General features: G+C 43.4%; 1 pseudogene; it reads right to left on the bottom strand.

The window, feature by feature from the left end:
- Positions 1 to 7,858: 7,858 nt before the first annotated feature.
- On the bottom strand, positions 7,859 to 9,300 carry LOC119309041 (annotated as a pseudogene).
- Positions 9,301 to 10,382: the final 1,082 nt, after the last annotated feature.

The raw sequence follows: 10,382 nt of genomic DNA, 5'->3' as shown, positions 1-10,382 counted from the left end.
ACAAGACGTCTGCACCTTGAACCATGAGGTGGTTTGCACAATCTCTCTCTCTCTCTCTCTGTGTGTGTGTGTGTGTGTGCTGATTGTGTCCATGACCGTTGTTCATCTCGATTTCTAGGGTTTTAGAGTGTTGAATTTTGCGCTGGCTACTGTGCCATATAGGCTTACATCTGTGCATCTCGTTTTCTAGGGTTTTAGTGCTGAACAAACAAGCCCTCCTACGAGCGCTTGTATTGCTACAAGTAACAAGAGGCTTTGTCTTGGATCACAACATCTATGATAAGTCAACTGCTTTTTTTTGCCCATATGTATCATCATTTCAATTGAGTTCTGAAAGAGCCTTCCCATGTTTGTTTCATGTATTATAAACTGAGGTTTAACTGTCTTGTATTGATTCATGGAAATTCTCTTCTTCTTTCTTGTAATAAAGGATTGAAAGCTAGTCCCTAAATAAAGGAACTGAAACCTAGACAACTCAAGGCCGAGTCTGCTCCTTATTTCCACCAGAGTACTCAAAGCTGATTGATTTCCTTGCAATTGGCCATAAAATTTGACTACCTACCTTTTACTATCGGATGCTCACCTTCAACAGTGTCTCTGTTTACTAGTATTTTTTTTTGACGAATTGGATACTTGACATGCTTCTTACACCTATTTTGGAGTACAACTTTAGTTCTTGTCTTAGAATCCTTTTTTTGTTTCATATCAGTAACCATTTTCTCTTGCTAAACTTCTGAGAGTGCACCATACCTTGAACTCCAGCTTGGTTTTGAAGATATGTATCTAAACAGTTTCTTAATATTTTGCAGTTGCAAATATCTTGTTCCTTGATTCACCTGTTTGTGTTGCTTATTCATATTCAAAAAGCTCTGTTGATATTTTGAGCTTGATGATAACTGAATTTTAGTTAACTAGAGGTAGTTATGCTGGTTCATGGAATCTTTATGGGATTTTGTTTCTTTTATTTATGCAGTCTATTGTCTCTTTTATGTTGTACAACTAGAGTAAACATAATCTGTACAGTCAATTGGTTGGTACTGTGTACAAAGGAGATGGCAAGCTGAAGATTTGCTTGATGGCTTGAATAACTTCAAACTCGATTAATTTTGCTTGCTTGGTTGGGTGAGATTTGATTAGTGGTATCATTGTTGTACAGCAGATTAAATGGCTAGATGAGGATTTGTTTGATTGGTCGGAAATCTACTCGTAGCTATATAGGTTTCCTTTTTCTTGGCTTGAATAATCCCGGATAGACAATTATGGTACTGGTGCCTGTATTCAGTATAGAAGAACTGGTCTCATTTATTGAAGTCTAGTACCTTTTCATGCTTGCTGGCTTGTATGTTTGCTGAAGGGTACTTTAACAGCTCATTGCATTCACTGATTACATGATGCTTTTTTCTTGCAGCAACACCGCAGGTTGTGTGCTCTTTGCTACCATCTGGTGAAATGAAAAGCCCCTCCGATCTGGTGAGGATGCTCACCAAGGTAGCCTCTATTATTCTTCCTCCCCGGCATAGGTGGTAAGCTCTAATTTCTTTGGGCCTACGTTGAATCCCTTCCCTACAAGTGTTTGTACTGCTACAAGTAACAAGAGGCTTGGTCATGGACCACCACATTTGGCATAAGCGACATGCTTTGCCTTGGCCCATATGCATCATCATTGCAATTGAGTACTCAAAAGAGCTTTCCCATGTCTGTTTTCTGTATTATAAACCGAGGTTTAGCTGTGTTGTATTCATTCATGGAAATTGTCTTCTTTTTTCCTTCTAAAGAATTGAAAGCTACATAACTCAAGGCTGAGTCTGCCCCGTGTTTCACTAGATTACTGAAAGCTGATCAGTTGGTTGATAAACCGGAAGCTCTACTTTCTTGGCACAAATCATTGCTTCTTGCAATTGACCAAGAAATTTGACCAACTGGTGGATGCAAAGTCCAACCACACTTGTGCAAAACAAGTACCTTCAACATTTTTCTATCTAATGCTCACCTTCACCATTGGCTGAGTGCACAATGTCGACTGCTTGTGTTCAGCAGTATTTTATTTTTGATGAATTGGATCGTTGAATTGCTACTTACACGCATATTGTAGTACATTGTTAGTTTCCAGTCATACAACCCCCTTTTTTTGGTTTCATATCAGTACCCATTTTATGGATCGGTCTTCCTAACAAAGTGGCTTGAACAATTCCCTCAATACAAAGAGAGTTATGCTGGCCTAGAATCTTTATAGGATTTTGTGAAGTCTACTGTTTCTTTCTTTTATGTTGTACATCGAGAATAAACATAATCTAGAGAGTTAGATTGATTGGTACTGTGTACCTAGGGGATGACAAAGCTCAAGGTATGTTTGATGGCTTGAATCATGTGGGTACTCGATTTAATTTTGCTTGCTTGGCTGAGTGATGTTTGATTTTGATGGTGTCTTTTGTTGGATAACAGAGTAAATGGGTAGATGAGCATTCTCAACCCGAGGGCGTCCCCTATCATCAACCATATATTATGGCGCAGCTAAACTCGGCCAAGGCGAGGAGAATGGGCCTATGATGAGCTCTTTGCCAGTGTCGGTGGGAACCTGGGATACATGCTCATCTAGAACTACATGAATAGGTAAGTAACCCATCTTGCTGTCCTCTTCGTTTGTGGCATGCCTTACTGCCCTTCTCCTGCTCATTGTTTTGGTGTGCTGGTAGATGAGTTTCTTATGTTTGGTCGGTGCTTGCAGGCACGGAGAAGCATATTTTGGTCAATGTTCAGAAAGAATGCTCAAAACTCTCAAGATGACATGCCCTCATCAGAATGATCGTTTGATGTCTCTTGATTTTAGCAATCACGTTCCAAAGGACCTTTTGGAATCAACTTTAACGGTTGTGCTTAAACGAGAACAATGGCATCCATCCTGTTCTCGCTCACAATAAACAGGTGCTTGAACCATTATTGAAGCAAATGATGGTTGAACCTTCAGTTTGTGCTGCAGAATACCATGTATTTCAATGGTACTTTTGTGTGTTTCTGATTTAGTATCTTTACCCAGGTACTTGCTGGGGGGAGACGATTAATGGTCCAGAAGGGCCATTTCATGATTTATGAGCTTGTGAAGAGAGCACCGGATGAATTCATCAGTTTGAAGCTTAAAGAATATATTTCATAGGTATGCGAAAACCTCAACCTGTATGTATAGTAAATTTGTAATAGCATAACTGCTTGCTTCGTGTAAACATGTCGAAGGCATACCATCCTGTCGCAAACTCACAATAATGTGAGGTGCTGTTTTGGACATGAATGTTCTTTTCTGATGTACATGAATTGGGTTTTTCTGTTTGGTAATATAGAATTAGTTGGTCTCTTGATTAGAGGTGCCTGTGTTCCCTTTTGTGTCTAGACCAATTCACTCCCTGAAGCCCAGGGATGATAGTTTATATTGATTCGTTGATGCTGGTAAATAAATCTTGTGAGAGTAGTTCCTTCTAGAACCGCATAATGTTTGTAATATTTTGTATTTGCGACTTGGGCGGCGACGAGATGAGATGATGCTTTCATCATGAGTAATGTCTAGAAATCCTGGTATTGAACATTGATGCATGCAAATCATCTGATGACTCTGTCGCTTTGATAACCAACTAAGTTGTGGTTATTTGTTGTTTTGCCAGGACAGTTTGTACGAGATGCAATCATGGATATCACCATGATTCTCCTTGACGCCCAGGAACAAGACGGCGACGTATGTTCTACAGGCAAACTCGAGTGGCTCGAGGCGAGATTGTCTTTGCTGCGATCCTCTGCATGCACAGTAATATTCGAATGTAATGTCTCCCTTGGTGGTCGCCTCACATGACGGGCACCATTATCAAGCTGCCACACTTGTCTTTTGTTTGTTTGTTTGTTTCGTTCACATGTTCGTGGGATGATGTGTATATGTTTTTGGAGAGTTGTTGTTTACATGAGCAAAACTTGTGATGGACGTGTGGATAAATCTTATCATCAGGCAGTGGATGTATGCATAGATTGATCAGAATTATTGTTAGCCATGTTGCATCATCTTTGAAAGATGCAATCAATCCAAATGTTTCTAGTTGATCACATAATCAGTTTGTCTTTGATGCCATCCCTGGCCTATGGTCCATTTGCTGATAAGCGCTAGGTAGCATATTCCTGGTTTGTTATTCTTGTGAAACAAGTCAAAAGGGATTGCTTGTGCCCATCAACATCAATGAAGGCTTGAACATTAGTAACATAAATAACAAGCTCCAGGGACAACTGAGCTCGTTTTTTCTTACTCAAAGAAACTAGGATAGCCTACTAACTTGATAAGTTTGCTAAAAATAGAGGAACTTAATGATTCACTTCTTTCATGAAAATTGATGCGCCTAGGGAAGCACACTAGTCAGCAAGTTTTTGCGCCACCTCACTGATCTGCTCCGTGTCATACGTTCTAAGATCATCTGTACATATAGTAGATGTAGTCCATTCATCCGCGTGCAGGGTGTGTTTGCGACTTGGGTGGCGATGGCGAGATGAGATGATGCTTTCCTCGTGAGGTTGTTCTACCCTCACAAATCCATACTCCTCTACCCTCACAAATCCATACTCCTCAGAGCCATCACGGATGCATGGCGAGGTGTTGGTCAATGGCATCAAGTCACACCCAGCAATATGGATGATATGTAAGCTCTTCTTTCCTCACACAAACTACTATTCTACTGACGGTAGCACTGCATACCATGGAATGGATTCCTTAGGTCCTGCACTTGTAAGGGTATCCCAGTTGGGCTCATGTGCCGCTATAAAAGCCACGAGAAAACCGTGCCACTTAATGATTCCCATATCAGGAAAAGGATGCAAGACTGCTATCATCATCATGTTATTAAATATCCTAGGGAAGTCGACTAGGCAGCCAAGAATGGTTTGGCTTGCGCCACCTCACCGATCCACGGCATCACGGGTCCCTTGTTCTCTCCACCATGCCTTCTTTCATGTTTATATATACTAGAAATAGTCATTCATCCGCGTGCGGGATGCGTGTGCGACTTAGGACTTGGGGCGATGGCGACGAGATGAGACGAGGCTTTGGGGCGACGGATGCCAATTAAATTGAAAAATGGAGCGGTGGAGGCGTCGGCAACTTGTGAAATACCGACGGCGGCAAGCATCGCTAGAGTTGGCGAAGAAGGACATTCATGCAGTTGCCTCTCTTCCCTTGGACGGAGCCTGGAATAGGAACAGGGGATGAAGAGAGCAGAGCAGAGGAGGACGCCTGGCAAGTGCGGCGCCATTGTGCTTGATTGTGCATCGACGACAGAAGTGTCTTCGGGGAGCTCCTTTTCCGGCGGACCGCGGTGGCTCGCAGGCTACGATCGACTCCCTCGGGGCGAAACTGGAGGTCATTAGTGAGGCAAACCTAATAGTGGAGTAGGGTCGGCGTCGGCGGGAACAATGGGCAGAATTAATGAATCGGGAAAGAAGAAGGATTGGGCGAACTCATCTAAGGAAGAAGAAAGCGGCCTCCTTTTTATTATTATTATTTTCCTGATCTGATCTGAGAGAGAAAGAGATAGAAGAGGAAGGAAAGATTGTGGGAGGAGAAACGAATGTTTGCGTATGTGGCGCAAAATTAATGCAAACCAACTCTGACTCGAATCGCCATTTGTTTCGTTTTATAATTATTAATTAATTAGGATTAGAAGAAAAAAACAAGTCCGTGCGTGAAGTGACACGCTCGAGTCTTTTTTTTAGGATCAACGCTTCTGCATTTTATTTAACTAGCGAAGCTGGGGATGTCATCAGCGATTACAAAAAGAACAAATTTAGAGGGAGATCCCCACCACACCTTACATAACTCATCATCCACACCTACTTTGGCAAACTTATGCGCAGCCTCGTTGGCTGACCGACGAACCCGCCGTGCCCATCCTAGGCCGCCGCAGGCGTCGCCGCGAGCTTGCCGCCGCACTTGCCCTAGGCCGCGGCAGCAGTAGCCGATGCGGGGCACTGCAATGGCGAGGGCGAGGAGCACGCCTACGCGGGGCATCGCCATGGTGATGCGACATTCTCATCGAGCTGGAGCACGCTATGACGACGCGTGTGCTCCGGCGAGGCAACACGGTGGACGGCGACATGAGGGCAGCCATGGCGGTGCGGCTCCGGTGAGACGAGCGAAGGCGACGCGGCTCCGGCGTCCTGCAGATGAGAAAGAGAGGGGAAGGGGAGAAAAGGTGGGGTAGGTGGCTGTCATGCGGGCCATGCGCGGACGCGAGGACGCAAACGGCGGCCCGCTTCGGTCGAAATCCATCTCAAGTTTGGTCTGGAAATAGGGTCGAACGGACACAAAAAGGACAAGATGGGTTCAGGCCGTCGCGCGCTGGGCCTTGGGGTTTGTCCGTTTTGCCCCCAAACGGATAGGGCCGGACGGATGGGGTCGTGCGCCGGAGTTGGCCTTAGCAGTAAATGTCCTGCGTACTTGAATTAATCATGCCGATCGATGATGCATGAGCCTGCCTTGATATTTGATAACGACCATGCCATGCCATGCATGTGTTTTCGGAGCACGGCGACTCCACTGCGACGGGACATGGCCGACTGACGGGAGATTTCGAGCGATCGCATGCAGCGAGCGACAGGCCAGAGCAGCGTGTACGTCGTGGCCAAGCTTATTGTACTGCAAAACGCAAACTGAGACCACGGCATTGAGGGCGAGTTGCTGGACGAGACGGAGAGGCTGGCGAGGGAGTTTTTCATGCTGTCGATGAAGGGGAGAGAGAGGTACCCAATGGTGCCGCACACATCCAGGGCTATGGCAACATGCTAGCGCTCCGTGTCACGCAGGCGTCCATCCGACAGCAGTCTGTGGCATGGCTCTCGACACACTCACAGGGATGTTCCGCGACGCGGTGCAGCCGGTGTGGATGAACTTCTTTTACTGGACGGGAGCGTGATCACCGTGCTCCAGCATGACGCCGGCTGCGCGAGGCTGCAGGTCCTCTGGGCTAGCGCCTGAGTGCACGTTCACCCCAACTCGCACGCTCGTTGTCAATCTCAACGACTCTGCTCACTAATGACGGGTAAAAGAGCGTCGAGCACTAGGTGGTGACCAATGCCGACCAGGACCTACTGTTCGTCGTGATCATCTACGCGCGAACCGTTGCTGATGGGGAGCCATGCTAGAACCAGAGGTTCAACCATGGGAGTACAACCAACATGCATGTAGTATTAGGCAGAATTCTTCACATGGGCATACCCAGGGGGTCGGCTGTCATTTGTTTTCACAAAAAATGCCCATTTAAAATTGTGAAATAAAGATATCTCACATAAGATTGAAAGTTGAGATTTGACCCTAATTATTCTTATTTGTAAAAATAACTTCCACCATATTTTATCCATTCACTGTAAAACAACTATTCTAGATCTTCTGTCATTATAAAAAAATGCACACAAAAAGATTAAAGTACACTTTTTAGAAAAACTATAAGCTTTCAAGTAGCATATGAGTATGGTAGGAATTACTAAATAATATTATCGTATATAAGGTTTTAAAAGAGAATAAATATATTGTTTGCATAAAATAATATAACTAATAAAAATTTCAAATTAATATATTTAGCATACATCATTAATAACTATTTCTAGAGCTCTCTGGTAGATATTGTCCACTGAAATCGTCCCTTAAAAGTTGCGAAATATTAATTTCCCATATAAGATTCAAAATTATGAAAAAATATGTTGTACGCGCAGATGTGCAGGAAGGGGCTACTTTGCTAGTTATTTTTAAAATCACCTTGAATTTTGAAATAGAGAATATTAACCGCACTAGCTAACTATATCTTTGATCAACAACTCTTTCACACGTAAACTGTAAGTAAGACTATCGAGGGTAGCTTGCGAACAACACAAACTCTTCTTCTTGACTATATTGCCTGCTCGTGTCCTCTAAGCTTGTCCATCTTATAGGTGATGTATACCTCATTGCCGAATAGCTCCCCTCATATGTTGCATCCCGAACCCGAAAATGCTCTTTGGGTCCTTGAAGTGCTCCTAGTGTCATCTCCACCGACATCATAGTTCGTCGCTCCTCTGCTCTTAGCTTTATGCACGACATAGCTAGAGAAGCTACCACTTCAACTTGGCTACCTCCCTCCTCAATTACTTGTGGATCTAGTATTTCTACCACCTTCTGCAAGTAGTTCAACAAATTGTGCAACTAGCCCATCACCGGTGGAGGATCTATATATAATTGGCATCTTCCTTGTAAGCAACTCAACGAGAATAACTCCAAAGCTATAAACATCACTTTTTTCTGTTAGACGGCCACAATAAACGTACAGAGGATCTAAATATCCCAATGTTCCCTGCACCACCGTTGTAATTGTTGTTTTATCTTTAGGAATGTACCTTGAAGCTCCAAAGTCAGACACCTTCGCTGTCAAAGCATCATCAAGAAGTATATTGGTGGACTTTATATCTATGTGTATTACAGGGACAGAAATACCCGAATGAAGGTAAGAAAGGGCCTTGCCAATTTCTGCTGCAATCCTTAATATGTCTCGCCAAGCTACCGATCTTAGTGGTTTCTTGTGAAGATAATCACATAGGGTTCCATTGGAAATGAACTCATAAGCCAACAAGGGGACTTCTGTCTCAAGACAACATCGAAAAAGCTTTACAATGTTCCTATGATTGATCTGTGAGAGTATGGAAACTTCATTTATAAACTCGTTACTCTCACTCTTGACCACAATATTTGACTTTTTGATTGCAACAACATGCAAGTCTGATAAAATTCCTTTGTATACGGTACCATGCCCTCCACCACAAGCTTACGAGTTGGGTGAAACTTGTTTGTGGCCTTTTCTAGCTCCCTTAGAGGGATGATCATCCTCTCTGCAATATCTGACCTATGAGATACTAATTTTTGCAACAATTGTCCATGATTTTGATTGAAGAACTTTTGTCTCAACTTTTGTTCCTTTTGATGCTTAAGCTTGCGGACTATTATGTTTGAGGCAAGAAATAAAATTAGAATAGTTGGGCCACTAGAAACTAATAAGCCAATGATTAAACCTGCAAAATATAGACCGATGGGCACGTAATTAGCGTATGCGGTGACATGACCCAATAGTAGTTGAAGGAACAGATATGAGGTTGGACTCAGGGTTTGAAGTCTTGTTAAGGGGAGAGGTATCACCCAATTGACCAATAATCTACTAACTATACCATGTTCAAATTTCAAAAATATCAAAATCTAGCCAAAACTATGTCTCAAATTGAAGTGACGCAACTAATAAGAGGGGTCAATATTTAACCCATGTAAGTCCGCTAACCAGCCACTAACCAAAATCGCAGGTGGTTCGCATGAGAAAGGACGTAGTTAATAGTATGTGTGGCTAGAGAGAGTGTTGGCTTCTATTTCAAAATTTTGAAATGCATTATCTGTTAGTAGTAATGTAAAAAAATGTATGTTTCATGGCATATTTAATCGTACATATATTCTTATAAGTTTCTTCTTTTATGCATCTTTAAAAAAACTTTCTTATTGATTGTGTTCTTTGCTCGTCTATAAAATGGCGGTATTCCATTCTTATATAATTGTGGGTTGCAACTGATTTATTTAGGGATTGTCTCCACTTGAAATAATGAAGAAATCTGCATTGTATCAACTTAGTAGTAGCGCAGGTTTATAACCCTCCCTACTACTATGGCATGTCCCGGGAGGGGGGGGGGCACGGTAGAGACCGTTTAGTAGTAGCGAGGGTTAAAACCCCGCGCTACTACTATCAACTTAGTAGTAGTGAGGGGTAAAACCTGCGCTACTAGTAAGTAGCAGTAGCGAGGGGTATAAACCTGCGCTACTAGTAAGCATCTGTGTATAAGCTTTTCCCTAGTAGTGCATCCATATTACACTTGTATCACCATCTCTTCGCCGAACTAGTGCACCTATACAATTTACCATTGTATTGAGTGTGTTGAGGACACAAGAGACTCTTTGTTATTTGGTTGCAGGGTTGTTTGAGAGAGACCGTCTTCATCCCACGCCTCCCATGGATTGATAAACCTTAGGTCATCGACTTGAGGGAAATTTATTACCGTCCTCCAAAACTCTGCGCTTGGAGGTCCAACACGAGTCTACAAGAAGAAGGTTCCGTAGTAGACATCACGCACCACCGCGTCCCTGACTACACGATGCTTACTTGCACCAATGGCACCACAACGGCTACGTCGACATCTTCATCTCTGACCCGACATCGACCACGGTGTCCCTCGCATGGCTACACTGGCCCAAACTCTCGGCTACCTCGACATCGACACAAAGGGCTATCGTCTTGCTTGAGCAACTCGTCTGTTTTCCTCTGTAGTCAACGCGTCCGCGGCGTGACACCGTCCATGACACT

Source organism: Triticum dicoccoides, chromosome 5B (assembly GCF_002162155.2).
Source record: "Triticum dicoccoides isolate Atlit2015 ecotype Zavitan chromosome 5B, WEW_v2.0, whole genome shotgun sequence".
In the NCBI taxonomy this organism is placed as follows: domain Eukaryota; kingdom Viridiplantae; phylum Streptophyta; class Magnoliopsida; order Poales; family Poaceae; genus Triticum; species Triticum dicoccoides.
This window is presented reverse-complemented; position numbering and strand designations above follow the sequence as displayed.